At 43.2% G+C, this 24,085-nt stretch overlaps 1 long non-coding RNA gene across 3 annotated transcripts in view; it reads right to left on the bottom strand.

Moving 5' to 3' along the window:
- The window catches only part of Gm47715, a 55,294-nt gene extending 31,731 nt beyond the window's left edge, over positions 1-23,563 (bottom strand). For 2 of the 3 annotated variants that reach the window (XR_001779744.1, XR_001779743.2), the window contains exons 1-2: positions 23,525-23,556; positions 7,122-7,270 (exon numbers count right to left, since the gene is read on the bottom strand). This is a non-coding gene — a long non-coding RNA (predicted gene, 47715). Of the gene's footprint in view, positions 1-7,121; positions 7,271-23,524 lie in introns of all 3 variants that reach the window. The other variant, XR_001779742.2, reaches the window with a different exon arrangement.
- Between the last annotated feature and the right edge of the window lie 522 nt (positions 23,564-24,085).

Below are 24,085 nucleotides of genomic sequence, written 5' to 3'. Positions count from 1 at the left end.
AGCAGAAATTAATGGGAATTTTTTTCTGTTACCAATAACAAGTCTTTCCCCCACCCCCAACACATACCTCCTAAATGAAGATCAAATCATTATGCTTATCTTGGGGTGCAATGTAAATTTCTTTCTTCTGTTTTACCACAAAAAGTCTCATTTGCCAATACCAGAACATTTGTATTTGCATAAAAGTATCACAATACACTGCAACAGACTTTTAAAAAGTGCTCTGCCAGCTTTCTGCTCACCAGCATCCCTGCCAAGAACAATTAGTAACACCAAATAACATATTACTAAGTATCTATTGGAAAGCACCAGCAAGCTCCCAGAACATCTGGACAAAGGAGGTCACTGTCGTGAGCCCCATATTCCTTCAGATTGACCTCTTATGACACTGGCCAGTTAATGAGCAGCACTGGGAAGCAGAAAACAGAAGAGACTGGAAGGAAACAAAAATGAACGTGGAATCTATTGAGGTCTAACCTCGGTACCCCAGCATAGCTGTAGCCATTTTGTTCCATGCCTGCGTAGCTATTTCATATTGTTGCTATAATATGCCTGCCAGTCACTGACACAGAAGAATAACTTGACTCAGAGCAGGGTCATCCTGATCACATAATCTGTTATTTTCTGTGTGTTTTGTATGAGGGTCATTAATCTTAAGAAACTCCACAAAGCCTTTTGTAGGACCCATCAAGTTAAAGGTCAATATAAACTGCTATGCCCAAAATGGCTTGAGTCAGAGCTGAGCACTGGGCAGCACTTCCTTCACCTGTGTACGAGTTCACTGTGACTTTTGTGAATTTTATTTTTCTTTATAAGCTGACGGAGAAAGATACTCATTGTCATAGCTCAGATTCTGAGTTATGCCCCCGATCCAACCAGTATTAGGGTGTGCATTCAATAAACCATCCCTATCTGACTGAAATTGGTGTTAATATGGTTTATGAAGTGACTCATGGACCGCAACAGAATTCATCAAAGAAGACAGGTTCTGGCTTTCTATTGGGACTGTGAACATGTGAGGAGCAGGAGAGATGAGAGATGGACAGGTCCATCCTGGGACTGCAGGGCAGAGCAGCTTTGAAACAGCCCAGCCCAAGTTCAAACAAAGGCCATCTGTATGTATCACTGCCTGCTAGAAAGAAAGAGGCCATTGGGATTCTTCAATTTTACTGGAAACTTAAAGCACAGCGGGAAGTAAGGTGAAATGACTGAAGAATGAGAGACCAGATCACAAAGTAACACAGAGAGGGGTAGCTCTGGGAAGTCCCCGGATCTACAGTTCAAATTATCCATGGCTCATACAGTCAAGAAATTACACGATGGAAAATTTCAGCAGGCTAAAAGCCTGAGGTAAAATATGGAAAGGAAATTCTGAAACCGAGAAGTTTAGTTAGGGTTTCATTGCTGCAAAGAGACACCATAACCAAGGCAACTCTTATAAAGAAAAACATTTAATAGGGGCTGGCTTGCAGTGTCAGAGGTTCAGTTCATTACTGTAATGATGGGAAGCATGGCAGCATCCAGGCAGACATAGTGATGGAGAAGGAGCCGAGAGTCTTGATCGGAAGGCAACCAGGAGAGACTGTTTCTTCTGCAATGGGTGGGACTTGAGGACTAGGAGCCCTCAAAGCCTACCCCACAGTGATGCATTTCCTCCAACGAGGTCACAACTATTCTAAAAAGGACACACCTCTGAATAGTGTTCCTCCCTGTGGGCCAAGCATTCAAACCCATGAGTCTATGGGGGCCTATTCAAATCACTACAGTAGCTGAAATTATGAAATAAATATATAGACCCTCTAAGTATGTACTTGTGTGGGGTCCCGGGGTCACCTGAGACTTCACTGTTCTCTTCCTTTTGTGTTGACATGGCATATTAGCTGGGGTTCTCTAGAGGAACAGAACCGTAGACTGTGTGTACACATCATGAAAGGATATTTATTAGAATGGCTCAGAAAGTAGGGGGTGAGCAGCCGCACGCGGGAAAGACAGGGAACCAAGTAGCTTTGCAATTCACCAAATATTTTAGTGGTCCCAGGCCAGGGCTGAGAGCCTGGATGATTCCTGGGGATTTGCTAATTTTCAGTCCACACTGAAATGCCAAAAGGAGGAAAGATGGGAGCAGCACCGGTGGCCCCAGCATAAACTCTCATCAGGTGAGAAGTGAGGGCGGGCAGGCGGGCAGGCGGGCGGGCGGGCGGGCGGGCGGGCGGGCGGGCGGGCAGGCAATGCCCAGGCCACCTACCTGGGAGAAAATGCTTCTCTGAGTTAATTCTTTGTGGACATGCTCTCAAAGCCTCATTCTCTTAGTCAATTTCAGATCCTGCTGGGGATTTTCATGACGTAGGTGGTTCATGCACCAAGAAAAACTAACAGGCAAATGCATTTTCCGAAAAAGATGCTTATTTATTTATCATCCATTGATGGTTTCACATAGTCTGTAGTGCATTTTGGTCATTTTTACCCCATTACCTACTGCCTCTCATCCTCCCTCTACTTCTGCTGAGCCCTCTCATCTCCCCAAATCCTCTCCTGTTTTCATGTCTTTGCTTTGTTGTCAATTCACAGAACTGCACTAGGGTTGCTTGTGCGAGCAGGGTAGCAGGTTATTCCTGGAGCAGGGGCAGATTAACAATGACTACACCACCGAAGAAAATTGCTTTGATCCTGCCCAGCAACAATGGATTGCCAATAGCTCCTGGGACTGGTTTGAAAGAAAATGCCCCCATAGGCTAACAGGTTTGACTCTATTAGGAAGAGTGGCCTTTCTGGCGTAGGTGTGGCTTTGTTGGAGGAATTTTGTCACTAGGGGCTGGCTTTTGAAGTCTCAGACGCTCTTACTTTCTTTTCTTTCTTTCTTTCTTTCTTTCTTTCTCTCTCTCTCTCTCTCTTTTTGTGATACTATCCTGTGGAATTAGAAATCTTTTTTTTTATTGGATATTTTCTTTATTTACATTTCAAATGTTATCCCCTTTCCTGGTTTTCCTCCTTCTCTGAAACACCCTATCACGTCCTCCCTCCCCCTGCTTCTATGAGGGTGTTCCTCCACCCACCCACCCACTCCCACCTCCCTGCTCTCAATTCCCCTACACTGGGGCATCTATCAAGCCTTCATAGGACCAAGGACCTCTCCTCCCATTGATGCATGACAAGGCCATCCTCTGCTACAGATGCAGCTGGAGCCATGTATACTCCTTTGCTGATGGTTTAGTCCCTGGAAGTTCTGGGGGGTCTGGTTGGTTGATATTGTTGTTCTTCCTATGGGGTTGCAAACCCCTTCGATTCCTTCAGCCCTTTCTCTAACTCCTTTATTGGGGACCCTGTGCTCAGTCCAATAGTTGGCTGCTAACATCCGCCTCTGTATTTGTAAGGCTCTGGCAGGGCCTCTCAGGAGACAGCCATATCAGGCTCCTTTCAGCGTGCACTTCTTGGCATCCACAATAGTGTCTGGGTTTGGTGACTGTATATGGGATGAATCCCCTGGTGGGACAGTCTCTGCTCAAACTTTCTCTCCATATTTGTTCCTGTGAGCATTTTGCTCTTCTAAGAAGGACCGGAGCACCTACATTTTGGTCTTTCTTCTTTTTCTTGAGTCTCATGTGGTCTGTGAATTGTATCTTGGGTATTCATAGCTTGTGAGCTAATATCTATTTATCAGTGAATGCATACCATGTGTGGGTTTTTTGTTGTTTTGTTTTGTGATTGGGTTACCTCACTCAAGATATTTTCTGGTTCCATCCATTTGCCTAAGAATTTCATAAATTCACCGTGTTTAATAGCTGAGTAGTACTCCATTGTGTAAATGCACCACATTTTCTATATCCATTCCTCCTTTGAGAGACATCTGGGTTCTTTCCAGCTTCTGGCTATTATAAATAAGGCTGCTATGAACATAGTGGATGTCCTTATTACATTTTGGAACATCGTCTGGGTGTATACTCAGGAGTGGTATTGCTGGGTCCTCAGGTAGTACTATGTCCAATTTTCTGAGGAACTGTCAAACTGATTTCCAGAGTGGTTGTACCGGCTTGCAATCCCACCAGCAATGGAGGAGTGTTCCTCTTTCTCCACATCCTCGCCAGCATCTGCTGTCACCTGAGTTTTTCATTTTAGCCATTCTGACTGGCGTGTTCCTTCTTCCTTTGAATCAAGTTGTAGAACGCTCAGCTCCTTTTCCTGTACCATGTCTGCCTAGAGGCTGCCATGCTTCCTGCCTTGATGATAATGGGCTAAACCTTTTCACTCCAAGGTCAGAGCAGCTGCCTAACACTCTTCTGCCCTTAGCTTCATTTATAGTCCTCAGCTGAGAGCACCATACCCAGAACATTCATTAAGCCTTCTTTCACATCTTGTCTTCAAATTTCAACTTGATGGGACATAAATAATTCACACTCCTCGAGTAGTTTTCTGCATGGCTGGACTAATCACAGAAGCCTACCTAATTCACTGCCTTGTGTCTGACTGTGTAAGTGCTCACTAAATATTTATTGAATTATGCCTTATTGTGCTAATACAAGCTTGATGTTGGCAGACATGATTCTCGGAAATGGTTATGATGGCAGAGGAGACCTTTTCCCTCTGAGGCCTTTCAAATTGGGTTAAGTTATTGTGTTAGAAGGGTCTGGCTGTCTAGCCTGAAACAGGCAGTGGGCGGAGTAGCCCAATCCTGACGTCTTAACTCAGTACCACGGAAGCAACCATGGTAAATGGAAAATGAATCTGATCATAGTGCAAAAGCATCTCTCTGTATCTTACTCTTTCCCAAATCTCATCAGCCATTTGTTCAGGGAGTTTTAGGTTTTGAGAAAGTGCATTCAAAGCTCCACTCACCATATCTCCCCCCTCCCCCACCCCCCCAACCCCCCCACCCCAGTTTCTGGCTGCTAAATAACCCTCTAATCAGTAGATGGAAGAAGTTTCACTTTACCATCAGACTCTTCAGACCCCTGCAGGAAGAAATCAGCCCTCCCCCCACCCCACCCCACCCCTGCCTGTGTTCTTGTAGATCCAAAGAGTGATTTAAGGGAGCCAAACTCCTTCCTGCTGCTCTTTCTATAGCTAGAGGGACAGGCAGTTCCAGGAACAAAGAGGGAGGTAGAGAAAGGTAGGAGGTCAGAAGAAGGAAATACGTTCAGGAGAACCAGTCCTGAGATGGCTGGAACTGACTCAGCTGCCGGCTCTGTGGTGAGGGTTGTTCCTTCATCTCTTCTCATAAGTCCTGAGAGATGTTACCTTGTCTGGAAGTCTCCACCACTACCAGAGACCATTCAGGGGAAGGACTCAACCCATGCAGCTTATGGGAAGGATTTGAGCTCACAGTGAGACACAAGGGAAGAGAAGCCAGCCACGAGCTTCATTTATGTTTCTTGAGAAAAGGATACATGAGTGTCACCAGTGGGAGACTACATTAATATTTAATTGTTTTAATTAATAGTAAGGGCTCAGATGTGCATCTTTTATGGGTAGTGCCATATATACTAAGTATGTAGGAGCCTCATAAATGTTAGGGACCCTTGGTGTGTCTGTCATTGTGTCTAATGAATGTACAGTCCAGTTTTACTCAATAAATAATTCATCTGCTTACAGCCCTCTTATACATATCCCTCATGATGTCTCTTTAGAAACACAGGGTGGCAACAGCCTGAGCTATCACAGCTGACCAAATTGGAACTCTTCCCTAGCTACATGACCAGAGAAGCCCTCTTCAATGCACCCAGAACTACCTCCCTCTGACAAAGACCTCCCTTCAGTAGAAAACAGCTATCATACCCCTGCCCCGAACTTTTAACATCCTTTCAACATTAGGAATGGTAATCTCCTGCTGAAGGAATTCACTTCCCATCTTCATTTTTCAGACTACAGAGTCTGAAAGTCATTTCTGCCACTGTAAAGAGCAGCATACCACTCTCTCCAGTAGGCATTTGGACCATCCACACCTGTCAGTGAGAAAGATGTCCACGTGCTGTCAATCAATATAATCCTGCCTACTGTCAGGCCACACTCGCTTTCCACCTGCTTCCTCTCTGTATTTTTAAGAAATAATCTAATATATGGTACAGGACTTTCACCATATACATATACATATATTGCATCCTACATAGTGACATATATCACATCTTATATACCACACCTCATGAATTCTCCTACTTCATATCAACTTCTTTTGCTAACTTGTTCTTATTTTAATGTTAAAAAGTATTGACCATTTTACAAGCTATACACTTACTTGCCAAACAGAGTTAATTTCAAGAACATATTATGACACATTAAGAAAATTCATTCATGTGTGTCTGGTACCAACATATCATACTATATGATACCTTAAAAAAAAGAATTAATTTCAGGATAATTGCATACCTGCTACATCAAATAAATGAAAAATGTACCTTACCTCCTTATATATTGTAAGTTATAAGCTATTTAGTGATGTAAATCAGCAACTACTAGGATTTTCCCATGAGCCTGTGAGAAGGGTTTGTGGGTTTGCTCTCTGACCCCTGCTGTAAATGGTCCTGCAGTCAGCTGGCTACTCAGTGGGACTGTGGATGCTTTAGAAAGGGAAGAAGTTTAGGGTCGAAACCCAAGGAAAGAAAATGTGTGTATGTCCTTCCTTTATATTATATTTGCATAATAAACCTTGGAGCCAGGCATTGGTCGTGCATGCCTGTAATTCCTGCACTAGTGAGACTAAGACAGGAGAATTGTGAGTTTGAGGAGACCCTGTGAAGAAGGAAAGATTGAAATGGGCAAGGAAGGGAAGAGGGGCAGTCTTGGGCTACTTTTTTCCATGAAAATGTAAGTCAAAAATCATGTTTCCAAAGATTCCCAGATGGTTAATGTAGTGAAAGAGATTTGTAGGAGTGAATTTTTTTTTTTGTAATAGTAGTGGGGACTAGAACTTTGATTATATACTTAGCACGTTTTGCTTTGTATTTTTAGTCAGTCTCCAAGTTGCTTAGAGCGTCACTGAATAAGTTTGGTTGTCCTGCCTTGACCTCCTGAGCTACTAGGATTATAGGCTTTGCCACTGGGCCTGGCAAAACTTCTACAATGATAAATTATATTTGATTTGATATGGTTTTGCAGAAAACCAGTCAGTGCCAGGGGCACTGTCTTCCTACCTTTCCTATTGTGACAGAGAGACTACTTGCCACCTCCGGAAGTGCCACTCGAGCATGGGAGCAGAAGGAAACCAGGCCATGCCTCCCTGCTTTGGTGCCAGCTGACGCTAAGCCTGGAGAGAATCGCTGATCGCTGCTCTTCCCGGAGGCTGTGGAAAGTGCAGGGCAAACGGAGCTTCAGGAGATGAGGGTGACCTCATTTCGCTGCAGGGAGTTCTGGCACAAATTCGCTTACTGTACAGTAGCACACTTCTGTCTTATAGTTAAAGAGTACATGCCAGGTTTCCCAGTAGTGGCCTGAAACTACACATGGCAATAAAACATCCCCCATTTTTTGATGCAAGCACATTTTTTATAAAGCACATTTGTTTGATTAATAAATTAGGCATAATAATCAATTAATAAAATATAATAATAAAATAGATCAATCCTAACTACACTGCAATATAGTATATACCTCTCTTGTGTCAAGATAAATACAAATATTTTCAATTAGTGAACAACAAATTTAATTATAAAATGATTATGGATAAACAAACCTTTGAAAGACTAAATAAGAGGTGTTAGCTATAGTTTCTGCCTCAGCATCTGATTAGAGACTTGACCTAATTTCTCTGAAGCCCAGTGGTATCTGATCACCTTTTGCCCTGGTTAAGATGTGGTTATTTGTGGTACAGCTTATTTGTGCCTCATTCTAAGTAAAAACCATCACACCCCAGCAAGTGATCATGATACAACCTCGTGGCCAAAAAGTAAGCACCTTCACACATTTTCTCTGAGGAAGACGGTCTAACAACTAAGAGAGTCAAACACGGCAGTTGTTTGAAAAGGTCCATATGTTTCCATAGGTTCATGTGTTTCAGTGGTTGGTTGGCCCTAGGTAGTGGCTCTATTAAGTGGTATGGCCTTATTGGAAGGGGTGTGGTCTTATTAGAGGAAGCATATCACTCTGTAGGCAGGCTTTGAGGTCTCCTAAGCTCAGGTTCTGCCCAGTTAGGATGAAAGTCTCCTACTGGCTGCCTTTGAAAGACAGTCTTCTTGCTGCCTTCAGATGAAGATATAGAACTCTCAGCTCCTCCTGCACTATACCTGCCTGCACACTGCCATGCTCCTACCATGATGATAATGAACTGAACCTCAGAATCTATAAGCCATCTCTAGTTAAATGTTTGCCTGTATAAGAGTTGCCTTGATCATGGTGTCTTCATAGCAATGAAACCCTAACTAAGACACACACACCCTATTAAAGGGACAGTTCCCAGGTCCCCACTCGATTTCTCATATGCTGCCTACTCTCTCATTAACTGTCCATTGGCATCACTGGTCTCTCTGGGAATAGTAATAAGATTGTTGTGTTTTGTGCCTTTTAACCTCATCTTATGTTGCCTGACACGACCACACCCAAACCTGATCTTACATCCACCCTTATCATCCTCTTCCACTGGGTTGTGGTCTCCTCTAAGGCTCTCAAGACCTCATAAGGAAAACCCACAGGGCTGAAGAAGTGGGCAAGTGGGGGAAAAGCTGCAGTCCTGACACCTGAATTTGATTCTGCAAACCCATGTACAAAAGTCAGATGAAGAGGCCTCATATCTGTAATCCCAACATTTCTATGGTTTGATGGGAGAGACAGGGAGACAAACTTGTGGGTCAGATAGATTGCATTTGCAGTGGAGTAACATAATCAACAAGAATGACCCTGCCTCAACAGGTGGAAGCCAAGGACTGATTCCCTAAAGTTGTCCTTTGACCTCTCAACAAGCACTATGACGCTTGAATGCCCTTACACACACACACACCTACATGAAAGGTCAAATACATTTGAGAGAGAGAGAGAGAGAGAGAGAGAGAGAGAGAGAGAGAGAGAGAGAATCCACAACAGCACAAGTCACAGCAAGTGATAAGTGATAGCAGGCTTTGTTTAAAAGTGTCATTAATCATTTCAAGAAAGAGCAAACCCACTGAAATTTATTGCTTGTTTTAGCATAAATTTGTCTTGGATTTTAATCACTGTTTTCTTGAAATCATTAAATAAGATCTGATTATTTACCCCCTTCATCCTGTTATATTGTTAAATAACTTTTAATAGATTTTTTTCATAATGCTAAATGATCCCATATTTCCTTGGGGTATGCCACACTCGCTCATGATTTATGACTTTCTAAAGTACAATTAACTTTTATATTTCATTAGGGTTTTTAGATCTATGTCAACAAAGGAGATTAAACTATCATTCTTTAAGAGAAAGACACAGAAAATAGAGAGAAAAGGGAGAGAGGATGGGAGAGAGGGAGGAAGAGACAAAGACAGAAACAGAGAAACGGAGAGCCAGAGGTTGCAAAGAAGATAACACAGTTGGCAGCCCCAGCTTGGGAAGCTTAGCAGACTCTTTTCCAATGCATGTGGCTTCCTAACTGCCCTCACCTGAGAAGGATGCTCACCTTGTTAGGATGCTTCAGAATGGCTGGGTGATGCCCATCAGTCTGTGGAGCTTTGCCAAAGCTCCTGCCCCTACATTGGGTGCATCCTAGACAATCCAAGTGCTCCCTGAGTCCCACCAGCTGCCAACTTTAGGAGGGAAAAGGGGGTGATCACGCATAGCATTTCAGGCTGTCAGTCAGTCTACTAAAGAGAGGGTGCTTTCTTCCTGCTACATGCCAAAGACTCTCAGGCTGAGTGGTGTTTTCCTAACAGGCAGAGGCAGAAAGTCTACTGCGGTACACTGTTGGGTAGATACGAGGCTGGTTCAGATTTAGCAGGTGAACAGAAAGCCCATACTTGTAAATGCCAGCTCTTACTTACCAGGCCTACGTCACCTAATATAACCAAAAGGAATTAAAGCAGGACAAATGGGGGGTCCATAGCAAAACTGATACCGTGGCAATTTTATTGAGAACAATCAGACTTTTTTATACCTTTATCAGAAACAGAATATAATTGTCAGTACCAACACAGTTGTAGTTCCCAGGATACAGAGATGTTTGCAAGATATACAGGGTATACAAGATTAATGTGATGTTTGCAAAGTACACAAGGTACACAAGGTACACAAGATTAATGTCTACAACCAATTATCCTGTCAAGCTTCCATGCTTTCTTGACTACTAAAGGGACACTCCGAGAAGCACAAAGCAGCCTGAACACTTCACTACTAGAGGAAGTGTGTTGGTCTCTCAAGAACTGGAAGGCACATAGTGTGTGCATCAGGAGCCATGGGCTCTAACCTGAAAAATCTATGATGCATGCCTCTCAGGGCAGCTAGGCTGGGCCAACTCTATAGGTTCTTCTACATACCCTTCTACTGAGTCTGTGTGGCAGTGTCTATGGGAGGCCCCTAGGTGCCCTGCCTGACAAGAAAAGGTCTCTTTCACTGGAGATAATGACCCTGTGTGGGAAGGTGGTGTCAGGCTCTGGGACTTACATATTGCTGCTTTTTCTTGATTCTGTCACATCCCACCCACAATGAGAATGAATGGGGAATCCCAGAGATGAACGCAGTTGCAGACAAGTGGTCCAAGAGGAGCCACCATAAAGGCTGCTGCCCGTGAGGGTGCAGAAGGCACACACAATATCAGGAACTTGCCATAGCAATACTCAACATGAGAAGAGAAATTATTTTAGCTGTCTAAAAATAAAGCCATTCTACAGATTTTACCTCAAATGGTTGAGGGCTGGGGAAGACGATGGTCATCTTGTAGGAAGAGAGTATCTCAGAGAATGGCCACCCATCTCTTGTGGTTGACAGATGGAAATCAAAGCAAAGTGGAGCAGCAGAACAAACAAACACACACACACAAAAAAACAATCTCACCACAGCCACCGAGTACCTGCAAGTCCAGGAAAGTGCAGTTTAAGGAACGTCTGTCCTTTATAACTGAGCAAATGTCTGGTCTCACAAACAACACTAGTTTTAGATTGCTCACTAGTTTAAAACAACCCCCTCAATTTTGGGGAGGGATGTAATTAAGTAAATTATATATACTTTGTCCTAGTTAGATTTCATTATTAACTTGACAGAGCCTGCCAAGTCCTCTGAGAGAGAAGCCTCAGTTGATAAATTACCTAGACCAGATGTGTTTGTGAGTATGTCTTGGGGGGGGGGGGGCAGTCTCAAGTTTCAATTGATATAGGAAGGTCCAGTCAACTGTGAGCAGTACCCAGTCTCAGGCAGGAGGTCTTAGGTTGTATAAAATGGCTAGCTGAGCATGAACTTGTGAGCAAGGCAGCAAGCAGTGTCTCTCCATAGTTTCTGCTTGAGCTCCTGCCCTGACTTCCTTCAATGATAGATGATAACTTGTTAAATGAAATTAATTCCTCTAAGACAAAACTACTTTTGGTCAGAGTATTTTGTCATAGTAATAGGAAGGGAATTAGAATATACTTACATGGATATTGTTTTGGTATAAGTGCACATTAAGTAGTAATTTGAGTAGGGACATATAACACACATATGTAACTAAATATAGATGGATTTTTGTAACTTGATTGAAAATTGCAAATCCCAAACTTATATACTATAGAATTTAGGTACAGTTTCAGCTGCACAGGTGGCTATGGCAAGAAGTCTCTTAAGTTCTGGAACTCAAGACTTGCATAGGATACATAGCGGAAACCCTTATGTATCTCAAGGCTAGAGAGGTGAGGGAGGAAGGAGGAAGACAAAAGGGAGCAGAGTGAAGGTCAAGAGGGGGGCAGGGATTGCTTCTGTGTCTCTGGAATACTGATTATTTCTCAAGTTTAACAATCACTGATGTGTACCAACTGACAAATCTTCATCAACTGGTCAGTGTTGGTGTTTGGATTGCTACACTTGAAGATTCCACTAAGTTTGAACATGCTGATAATATAATTTTCAAAAAGCCACTATATATAAAAAAATGGCCATGCTTTAGTCCAAAGCCTTTCCTAATTTCCCTGTAGTCACAGTAATAATTGCTGTAATGTGTTTTATATAGGGCACAGATACTCTGGTAATAAAATAAGTACTTACAAATTATCTTAATACAAATATTGTCAAAGTATGTAATATTCTTGAAAGAAATGTCATTATGAATCCCATTGCTTCATACCATGTATATACACTAACAAAGTTTTTAATATAAAAATTTGGCTTAATAAAATAGGAATCCTATAACTCCCCTATTTTAGAGAGTTATGTGATCCAATATAAGTTAAACCAGGGCCTTCAAGGATAAAAAATGTGCATGTGTGCACATGTTTATGTCTGTGTGAAACATTATTCCTATTTAATATCCACTTGACAGCTCAATTTTGCTTATTCTTAACTTTAGGGAAAATAAAGGACTTGCTGTTACAGTATTGCAATCTCAGTGCTGTGGTTCCATCTGCAAAAGTCTCAATAGACAATCAATCCCTAACAGGACTAGAATTAATATTTTTGCTGAAGCAACACCTGCTAAGTGCTTTGCTCATCTGGTAGAATATGAAGTCTGGTGCCTATTTCAACAGCCCCAGTGCAGCCTCTCTCTCACCCTGAAGGGATTTCTAGGCTGCCTACAGGGTCATCACACACAGTTTGCAGGCAAAAGCCTAATGGCATCCACCTTCCCAGAAACACAGATACAAGGTTACCTCCATAGCATCCCCCTCAAGGAGTCCAATCTGACATGCTGCTCAGGCATGGATCCAATAGTTTTAGTGCTTCTGGTTTCTGGCAGCAACAGGTGCCTTGTTTACAAGTTTTACACACAGATGAAAATCAACGGGTTCCCAAGTCACTGCCCTTGGAAAACCATCACTGCAGACACTTTGGCGGCTGTTCTCATGCTCCCAGAGTCTCAGACTACTCCTTGCTGTTGTTTGGTTGTTCCTGGACTTCAGATGCAAGAAGTCCCTCCTCCTGTTCATGTGCCATCCACTGCTCAGTATCTGCTGGCTGCCTTAGATCCCAAGCCTATGACCTCCACATCCAGTTGTCTATTCTGCTCAAGGACACAGCATGTTCCAACATCACCAGGGTTCTGGAGACTCAGTAAGACAGGATGGAGAGAAACTGAGAGTATCTTGTATATACCACCTGAAGAGGGCCTTCTCCAGTCCTCAGACACTTCCCAAATTTGCTGGACAGTGTCTACTCTCCGACTCTGAGGCCACCTTCAGCCCAGGTAGGATTGGCTGTGTGAAGCACAGTGGGTGTTTGTAGACCATTCAGATGTACAGTGAAGCACACGGGATGGGGCTCTTGAAGATACCACCGTTTACACTTCCATAGTCAGTATGTTCCTTAAGAAGGGCAGGGCTCTGTAACTCCTTCCATGGGTGTTTTGTTCCCAATTCTAAGAAGGGGCAAAGTGTCCACACTTTGGTCTTTGTTCTTCTTTCATGCGTTTAGCAAATTGTATCTTATATCATGGGTATCCTAAGTTTCTGGGCTAATATCCACTTATCAGTGAGTACATATTGTGTGAGTTCCTTTGTGATTGGGTTACCTCACTCAGGATGATGCCCGCCAGGTCCATCCACTTGCCTAGGAATTTCATAAATTCATTCTTTTTAATAGCTGAGTAGTACTCCATTGTGTAAATGTACCACATTTTCTGTATCCATTCCTCTGTTGAGGGGCATCTGGGTTCTTTCCAGCTTCTGGCTATTATAAATGAGGCTGCTATGAACATAGTGGAGCATGCGTCCTTCTTACCAGTTGGGACATCTTCTGGATATATGCCCAGGAGAGGTATTGCAGGATCCTCCTGTAGTACTATGTCCAATTTTCTGAGGAACCGCCAGACTGATTTCCAGAGTGGTTGTACAAGCTTGCAATCCCACCAACAATGGAGGAGTGTTCCTCTTTCTCCACATCCTCACCAGCATCTGCTGTCACCTGAATTTTTGATCTTAGCTATTCTGACTGGTATGAGGTGGAATCTCAGGGTTGTTTTGATTTGCATTTCCCTGATGAAAAAGGATGTTGAACATTTTTTCAGGTGCTTCTCTGCCATTCGGTATTCCTCAGGTGAGAATTCTTTGTTTAGCTCTGAGCCCCATTTTTTAATGGGGTTATTTGATTTTCTGGAGTCCACCTTCTTGAGTTCTTTATATATATTGGATATTAGTCCCCTATCTGATTTAGGATAAGTAAAGATCCTTTCCCAATCTGTTGGTGGTCTTTTTGTCTTATTGATGGTTTCTACAGAGACAAAGTTTGGAGCTGTGACGAAAGGATGGACCATCTAGAGACTGCCATATCCGGGGATCCATCCCATAATCAGCCTCCAAACGCTGACACCATTGCATACACTAGCAAGATTGTGCTGATAGGACCCTGATATAGCTGTCTCTAGTGAGACTACGCCGGGGCCTAGCAAACACATAAGTGGTTGCTCACAGTCAGCTATTGGATGGATCACAGGGCCCCCAATGGAGGAGCTAGAGAAAATACCCAAGGAGCTAAAGGGATCTGCAACCCTATAGGTGGAACAACATTATGAACTAACCAGTACCCAGGAGCTCTGGACTCTAGCTGCATATGTATCAAAAGATGGCCTAGTCGGCCATCACTGGAAAGAGAGGACCATTGGACTTGCAAACTTTATATGCTCCAGTACAGGGGAACGCCAGGGCCAAAAAGTGGGAGTGGGTGGGTAGGGGGATGGGGGGGGAGGGTATGGGGGACTTTTGGGATAGCACTGGAAATGTAAATGAGGAAAATACCAAATAAATAAATAAATAAATAAATAAATAAATAAATAAATAAATAAATAAATAAATAAATGAAGGGCAGGGCTCAGAAACAGCTCCTTGGCCAAACTTTGGGCATTCATATTAATGCTGGGTTCATATTAATGCCCTTTCCAACATGCAGTCGCATCTCACATTTGTGATAGACCATTAGCTAAAGTTTTGAAACAAAATTCTTTAAATATGAAATCAAAAGACAGAGCAAATAGCATCAAAAATTTTCTGTAACTCTCTTGGCTCCCAGACGTTCAAAGCAAAACCACCCACCTCCACAACACGAATCCCTGTCGAGCCACCTCTTTCCCAAAGTTCTGGAGGTCAAACCTAGGTCAAACCTCATTCTCACGCTAGGGAAGTACTCCATCACTGTAGCTACTCCTCAGCTTCATAGTCATGGGTAGCACTGGTAGTAACCCATATATGCACCTCACTTTTTAAACCATACATTGTGGAGGAGGGGAGAGGAGAGAGCATGTCTTATAAGAAACATTCAATAGCTGCTGCAAAGGAGTTTGGCATGCCATCCCCAAACTCCTTTTGAAAACCCCATCTAATTTATAAACTCCTAAATCTCTCTTCCTCCAGGCTATATAACCCTCCTCCATCTGTGCATATGTGTTTTGTCTGAACATATATATGTATATTATATGCATGGTATGCAGTTGATTACAGAGGCCAGAGGAGGAAGTCAGACCTCCTCGAACTGAAGTTACAGACAGTTGTGAGCCACCATAAGAATACTGGGAATCAAACACGGGTCCTCTAGGAGAGCTTCTGGTTTTCTTAACTGCTGAGCCGTCATCTCTTTTGTCGATTTTTAAAGATAATGAATGTGAGATCTTGATCCTTCCCCATGAAAGCTGGGCCGGGATGAGGAGGCATACTCTTGGGCCATGATGTTTCCTTGCTGATAGGTGGGTGTCCTGTTTGAAGCCTCACTTTCACTAGACCCTAAACCCTTCCGGTGCAGAATCATACTCTTCTGCTGCCTGCTGGCCCTCTTGCTGCCAGATGCCCACTTGGAGAGGATCCTCCAGTCCCACATCTCAGATGGCATCTCCCTTTGATATCAAGTGGGCAAGGAGTCAGATCCAAGAGAACCAAGGAAAACTGCAGCTGTGTCTTGGTCACCGTGTCTCCTGAGAATTGAATGCCCCTTTGTGATCAAACAGCCTCAAAGCTACAGTTGGGTTGCTCATGGTGTATCAGAAGCTAATATTCCAGGCATCTCCCTCATCACATTATAATATTTACATTGTACCTTTTTAATCTTCCTTCTGTGGAATTGTGTAACCTGTTCATCTTTTTTTTTATTACATATTTTCCTCAATTACATTTCCAATGCTATCCCAAAAGTCCCCCATACCCTCCCCCCACTTCCCTACCCACCCATTCCCATTTTTTTGGACCTGGCGTTCCCCTGTACTGGGGCATATACAGTTTGCAAGTCCAATGGGCCTCTCTTTCCAGTGATGGCCGACTAGGCCATCTTTTGATACATATGCAGCTAGAGTCAAGAGCTCCGGGGTACTGGTTAGTTCATAATGTTGTTCCACCTATAGGGTTGCAGATCCCTTTAGCTCCTTGGGTACTTTCTCTAGCTCCTCCATTGGGAGCCCTGTGATCCATCCAATAGCTGACTGTGAGCATCCACTTATGTGTTTGCTAGGCCCCGGCATAGTCTCACAAGAGACAGCTACATCTGGGTCCTTTCGATAAAATCTTGCTAGTGTATGCAATGGTGTCAGCGTTTGGAAGCTGATTATGGGGTGGATCCCTGGATATGGCAGTCTCTAGATGGTCCATCCTTTCGTCTCAGCTCCAAACTTTGTCTCTGTAACTCCTTCCATGGGTGTTTTGTTCCCAATTCTAAGGAGGGGCATAGTGTCCACACTTGAGTCTTCATTCTTCTTGAGTTTCATGTTTAGCAAATTGTATCTTATATCTTGGGTATCCTAGGTTTTGGGCTAATATCCACTTATCAGTGAGTACATATTGTGTGAGTTCCTTTGTGAATGTGTTACCTCACTCAGGATGATGCCCTCCAGGTCCATCCATTTGGCTAGGAATTTCATAAATTCATTCTTTTTAATAGCTGAGTAGTACTCCATTGTGTAAATGTACCACATTTTCTGTATCCATTCCTCTGTTGAGGGGCATCTGGGTTCTTTCCAGCTTCTGGCTATTATAAATAAGGCTGCTATGAACATAGTGGAGCATGTGTCCTTCTTACTGGTTGGGACATCTTCTGGATATATGCCCAGGAGAGGTATTGCTGGATCCTCCGGTAGTACTATGTCCAATTTTCTGAGGAACCGCCAGACTGATTTCCAGAGTGGTTGTACAAGCCTGCAATCCCACCAACAATGGAGGAGTGTTCCTCTTTCTCCACATCCTCGCCAGCATCTGCTGTCACCTGAATTTTTGATCCTAGCCATTCTGACTGGTGTGAGGTGGAATCTCAGGGTTGTTTTGATTTGCATTTCCCTGATGATTAAGGATGTTGAACATTTTTTCAGGTGCTTCTCTGCCATTCGGTATTCCTCAGGTGAGAATTCTTTGTTTAGCTCTGAGCCCCATTTTTTAATGGGGTTATTTGATTTTCTGAAGTCCACCTTCTTGAGTTCTTTATATATGTTGGATATTAGTCCCCTATCTGATTTAGGATTGGTAAAGATCCTTTACCAATCTGTTGGTGGCCTTTTTGTCTTATTGACAGTGTCTTTTGCCTTACAGAAGGTTTGGAGTTTCATGAGGTCCCATTTGTCAATTCTCGATCTTACAACACAAGCCATTGCTGTTCTATTCAGGAATTTTTCCCCTGTGCCCATATCTTCAAGGCTTTCTCCTACTTTCTCCTCTATAAGCTTCAGTGCCTCTTAACCTGTTCATCTTACGTCAGAGGAAGGGTAGTTCATGGTAACACCGATGAAATGATTGCCTTAATTAGGATTTGCATTGCTGTGAACAGACACCAAGACCATGGTGTCTTATGAAGGATAACATTTAATTGGGGCTGACTTACAGGTTCAGAGCTTCAGCCCATTATCATCAAGGCAGGAAGCATGGCAGTGTCTAGGCTGTCATGGTGCTGGAGGAGCCAAGAGTTCTCCATCTTGATCCAAAGGCAGACAGGAGAAGGAGGCAAAGGTGAGAGTCTCAAAGCCTGCCCCCACATTGACAGACTTCCTCCAACAAGGCTATACCTACTCCAACAAGTGCTACCCCCTGGGCCAAGCATAAAGGGAAACCCAGTCCACCATGCTTTGGGTTGGTGGGAGGGCATGATTGTGCTGTGTACTTCATAAATAATTGTAGAAATGTTCTTAAAAGCCACAATTCGGAAGCCACTGGGTTCCTTCTCTCTCTCTCTCTCTCTCTCTCTCTCTCTCTCTCTCTCTCTCTCTCTCTCTCTCTCTCTCCCTCCCTCCCTCCCTCCCTCTCTCCCTCCCTCTCTCTCTCTCTCTCTCTCTCTCTCTCTCTCTCTCTCTCTCTCTGCTTTCGTTTGCTTTGTTAGATTAAGTGCCCCCATTAAATGGTCTGTCTCTCAAAAGCTGACTTCTTATCTTTGAAAAGACAAAATCCGGGAGGCCCCTGGATGGCAATGTGGTAACTGGGAATTCATTCCTTCAAGCCAAAATGCCAGAGTGCACTTCTCTCCCTGTGCTGTAGCCTCTGCTGATGTAGCCAAGGCTGTAGATCTCCACCCAGTGTTACCATGAAACACTCTTTCTATACCAAAAGATGAACTGGTTATATGCCTTCCTCTCTGCTTAACTTTCTCTGCTTGGGCTATGATCCCGGTCTAGCCTTTGGTCTGTATTCAAAGGTGCAAGCCTACACATTTACACTAAATGGTTAAAGTTACTCAGTGGTTAAAATTAATCAAATTGAGGGAGATTGTTGCGTTCAGGTGGGCATCTGTCCCATATCAGTTAACCTTTTGATTTCCTGAGACTGTTATTGAACTCAGCTTTAGAAGTTTCTTACACATGCGAAGCAATATACAAGAAGTGAGTTCAAGGGAGAAAGAAAGTTTTATTGAGTTTTATTGGTTTTATCGAGGATGCTAGCAACCTGGAAGAAAGTAAACATGTTATTATCTCTCCTCTCCTCCTCCATCTTGGAGGAAGCAGGGGATATACATGAATAAGATCAGGTTAGAGGGTACACATAGAATTCAATCCCATATTAGACAGAGTTAGTCTGGCACTAACTGCAATTGCTCAACTATCTTGAGGGTAGGATGCCCCTGATTTTCTGATCAATTCTTGTGATCAGAAGCTGTTATCTAGCATCATCTTTGAAGAGCAGGGAGATCAGAAGAATGTGAGAGAGAAGCCTTTGTCTGTGAATAAGGAAGCGAACAGAGGTAGGTCGAGAATTTCTGCCTGAGAACAGATTTATCCTGTATGGTAGCTTAAGTCAGAGATGTCATCTATGGCAAAGCTGGAGAGACAAAAATGAATTGTGCGGCTACTTGACTTCTTACACCAGTGACTTTTAGAGTCAACTGAAGGTCAGTGATACTACAGAGTTTATTCAGGCAAACCCAGGGCTTCACACATGCAAGGACAACACTTCCAACTGAGTTGAGTCCCCAGATTTAAAACTATTATAACCCAAAGTTACACCGTCAGAATAGGTGCTACAAAGCTGGGCCTCTCCTTTTTTTCAGTAGTACAAAAGAAAATGGCAGAGGGTTAACTCCCCAGACCTCTCTCAACATAATACCAGAACCAGGGTGTCTAGAAGCATCGGCAGTCTGTTCTGTCCTGCATCTGGGGGCCTCGCTGCCTCTGGGGTTAAAGGGAGAGACCCAGGTTGCTAATAAGATAATTTGAGATACTAAATATAATTACATCTGCTAACACATACCCCCACCCACTAAACTAAGGCAAATTTTACAGGTTATAAGACTTAAAGCACAGACACATCTTTTCAGGGGCCCACGACAGCCTTCTATAGCTACAGACAATAAAGCTGAAATGTGAGTTCTCTTTCTGATTCACAGTTAAATTCATGAAGCCTGCAACTTTCATTTATCTGTAAACAAACAAACAAACATTTTTTAACTTGCTTTTGAGAGAAAATGTAAAATGGCTTTATTTAAAGCACACACCGTAAATATAATTTGGTATTTGTCCAGTTGAAGATAAATTTAAACTGACTTTTCACTACATGTAGTAAAAACCATCTCAACCCAGCCCTGTGCAGAGAAGTGAAGCCTGCCTGTTCCATGACCCCATCCGGTATCCTCATCCATTCTCTTTTAGGGTCACTACCTCCTCTGGTCTACACTAAGCTACCTGCCTTAGCCTGCTAATGGCCCTCCTGAAGGAACAGCCAGGCTTGTTTGGTCAAGATCGTCATCTGGTGATTAGAGCTGGAACCCCCCCAGCCCCCGACCCAAAGGTTGCTCGCCACATCCTTGTTCACTAGACACAACAAAAATGAACTCCCGCCAAGCTCCCCCTAGTGTACTAGCATTCGGTACAAAGAGGAAAAAATATCCTGCACTCTTCCTTCTCTAACGACCAGCGAAGCATGTTTCTTATAAATATATAAAGGTTTAACTTTAAGAAGCATCGGAAACCCATCCTTAATATTATTCGCCATCATTTACTTAATTCCAAATCACTGAATCAGTTTTAGAACTGGAACTTAGATCTTCAGTCTCCTGATAACACAGCAGTGTACACACACCTGTGTGCATGTGAAAACTGTTCTTTTCCTATTTATAATCCACCTTGCTGTGACTGTGGCAAATCCTGTGTTCTGCATCAATCCCTCCCCCTCCCCCCCATGCCAGTTCTCTTGGCTTATCCAAATATACCAGGAATCTTATGTGAATAGCTCCTTAGCATTTGGTCATTGTGGTTGCTGTCAATGGTAGTGGTTGCACAAGAAGGGCAGGTGTTTCTAGCTGGTGTATCAACAAGGTGCATGTAGGTCTTACCAACTCAAGGTGTTCTTTCTAGGGTCTAGCCTACACTCACAACACTGAGGCAACTTTTCTTCCTGATCCAAAATGTCCTTGGAAATATTTGGCAAGTAAAAGTGAAAATTTTGGGCCTGGCGGTAGGGTGCTCATGTAGAACACACAAGAACCTGTGTCACCCAGCACACACAGAACTTTTGTTTGATCCCAGTACTACGAAGGCACATTCACACCAACACCCCCCCTCGCATACACACAAATAACCCCCTCCCACCCATCCCCACCTGCCAGAAAGCATGGCCACTATTCTGCCCACAAGCCACCATCAATTCGCTGATCAGACTTCAATCTCAGGTCAGGCAACTCTGACCTTACTCCCACCCCCAGACACTGTTCCTTAGCTCCTGTCCTAAATAAGAGAGATGCCTTGGGAAAAGGAAGCCATGAGTCTCTAAGACTGATATTATCAACCAAGGTTGAACTGTGTGGGAAGGACAAATTCTCATTATTCCACTTTTCATACAAACCAGACAAACTGGAGGAAAAAGAACCAGCAATAAATGACAGACAGCTCTAAACATTTAACATCTCAATAAAACTGCTTTCGTTATCTCTGTAGTCCTGGTTTATTTTCTAAATCGTATGGGTAACTCTTAAGGCATATACTAATCTGATTTATAAGATTGGGCTTATTTCAGAAAAAAAAATTATTTGTGTGTAGGCGGGGTGTTGGTATGAATGTGCCTTCAAAGTCCCAGGATCAGGCATAGGTTTCTGTGTGCTGGGTGACAGGTTCTTCTGTGCTCTACATGAGCACTCTACGTCTGCACCACCAGGCCCAAGAGTTTCACTTTTACTTGCCAAAATATTTCAAAGGACATTTTGTATCAGGAGGAAAAGTTTAGGGATGGCAGCAGTGGCTCTTAAGGTTGTGGGAATGGGTGCCTGGCTTCTCCTCTCCTGCTCCCCAATCGGCCACTGCCTCTCCCCAGGGCTTCAAGCATGACCACAAGATTTCAAGCTATACTAGGACCGAGCCTTCAAGGAAATTATTTCAGGAAAAATATATGAGAATTAAGAGCTTAATGGCGTTTTTTGAGTTCCATTTCCCCTTTAAAATCAACTTAAATATTCTCAGAAAAATGTAGAATTCCTACAGAGCTGGCGATGAAAATCCGCCCTTAGCCACATTTGCCTGTGTTGTACTTGGCAATGAGGTTTCCTCTTTTTGAGGTATATCAGGGAACTGAGGATCTAGGAGTGGGTTTGAGAGCTCATTTCAATCTCACCCTTTATAAAGATCCACCCCCAAACAGCGCTGCTCCGCGTTGGTTGAATAATTCACAAATGGACAGATGGAAGCAGGCTTAGAGAAACCGAAGGCGGCAGCACACAGGGCGCCACACTCACCCAGCCTTTTTCTCATTGTGGCTAAAACAACACAGAGAAAGATTTAACAAGGCAGCCCACTAATAGACCTTTTCTATGTGGATTTATTAAAAAACAAAAAGCAAAACAAAATAAACAACATCAAAAACCTCTTCTTAGTGACGTGTTATGATCTAGAATTGGATAAAACAGACAAAGAGTAAGATGGAGCCCAGGCGGTGCACCTCGAAGCCTTCCTGTGGCTTTGTCAATGGTTCTCGTTCTGTTTCTTTCTTCCTTTTTAAAAATTATAAAAACATGGTGATTGTTTTGCTCATTCAAAAGCAGGAACTGAAAAGTAGGGCTGAAGCCACCACTGCATTTTCCTGGGCCTGTCAGGCAGCCCCCCTGTGGAGCCTGGGGGCGCTGTGTGGGGCGCTGTGTGACTCTGCAAATTAAGCATCCTGTTAGCGCCCTGCGTCTCCATCTAATTTTCAGTGACCTTGTGAAAATTTCTTCAAGTGTCTGAGTTTGTGTTTGATTTTAAGGTGTGGAAAATAATATCAGCCTCCTACCAGGAAGGGACGGGAGTGATCCCAAATGAGTATTATTGAAAATGCACTGCTCACAAGGTGTGAAGGGTTGACTCAATGCAGGGTGACTAGATGGTGAGAAATCACACACACATACACACACACACACACACACACACACACACACACACACACACACACGGCGGGGAGGGGGTGGGAGGACTAGGACTGTTCTGTTACCAGGTTCGCACTGCACATTGGCTACAGCTTTAGAGGCACAGGCAGCTTTGCTGTGGTCTAAGAGCAGAAGTAACCCGCATTATCTTAAAGAAGCCAAGAGTTAACATTTGCACCATCAGACATTTTAGCAAGAATTTGGAAGGAATGTGGCTAAGAGAGTTTGGTTTGGCTTAAGCATCTCAAGGCCTCAGAAGCCGTTCAGTCCACCCCTTCCTCCTCCCTTAGCTATCTTCGTGGTTGCGGGAACCACACCCAAGGAGGGCTGCTCTCCCTCCCGGTGTATTGAACAGCGGCTCCAGACTCTCTTTCCATTCCTAGCCTGCGCCGTGGCTTAGCCCTGTCCTCTGCTGCAGCAGCGTCAATCTGCTCATTTTCCTGTCAGACAGACTTTTCAGAATTTGAAGCCAGAACTCCCATTTGGCTAGACTACTGTCTTTAAGAAACATTTTCACATCTACTTATTATACGGCCTGGTGCTGACTCAGTCTCACTACCAATGTCGTCTTCTTGTAACTCAAGCTTTCTTGTTATTGTTTCTCTTAAAGATATTGTTTTCACAGTGACTCGTGGCCCAAAGAGATGGGTCTAATAATTCAAAGTACAATGAAGTCTCTTTTACTTACCTCTTTGTCTTCTTTTCATTCCAGATGGCTTGAAGAACTAAAACTACATTTCCCAGATTGCTTTGCTGTGGATAAGATTCTGGGTAGGATTTACATTCGGCCACATAAAAATAACTCAGATAGGCCTTTGCTTCAAATGTTTTTATCCGAATAGAATAAAAAGCCTTTGACGGATTTTCAGTAGTGTTCCAGCTTTATATAGTACAGGGTTTAAACATAAGGCTAACCTCTCTCAATGAGATGGAACTTAGAATCATCTAATCATTAAAACAAAATAAACAAAACAAAACCTTCCTATGGCAAATGGGCTACATCAAACTAGAAAAATAATTTAGGAAGAAATCTTTTTTTCAATTTTTCATCTTGAACATATTTTTCTTAATATATGTTTTATATTTTTCAATAGATTAATATACAGAATGTGGTAGTTTATGTTGATTGTTAACTTAATTGGCTAAGCAATACCTAAGAAATCAGTAAATCACTTGTTATATCTATGTAGGCCTTTCCAGAGATGATTGGCATGTAGGATGGCAACTGAGGAAAAAGAGCTACCCTGTA

The sequence above is a fragment of the Mus musculus genome, chromosome 10 (genome assembly GCF_000001635.26).
Source record: "Mus musculus strain C57BL/6J chromosome 10, GRCm38.p6 C57BL/6J".
NCBI lineage: Eukaryota > Metazoa > Chordata > Mammalia > Rodentia > Muridae > Mus > Mus musculus.
Note: the sequence above shows the minus strand (reverse complement) of the source record. Positions and strands in the feature narration are given on the sequence as shown.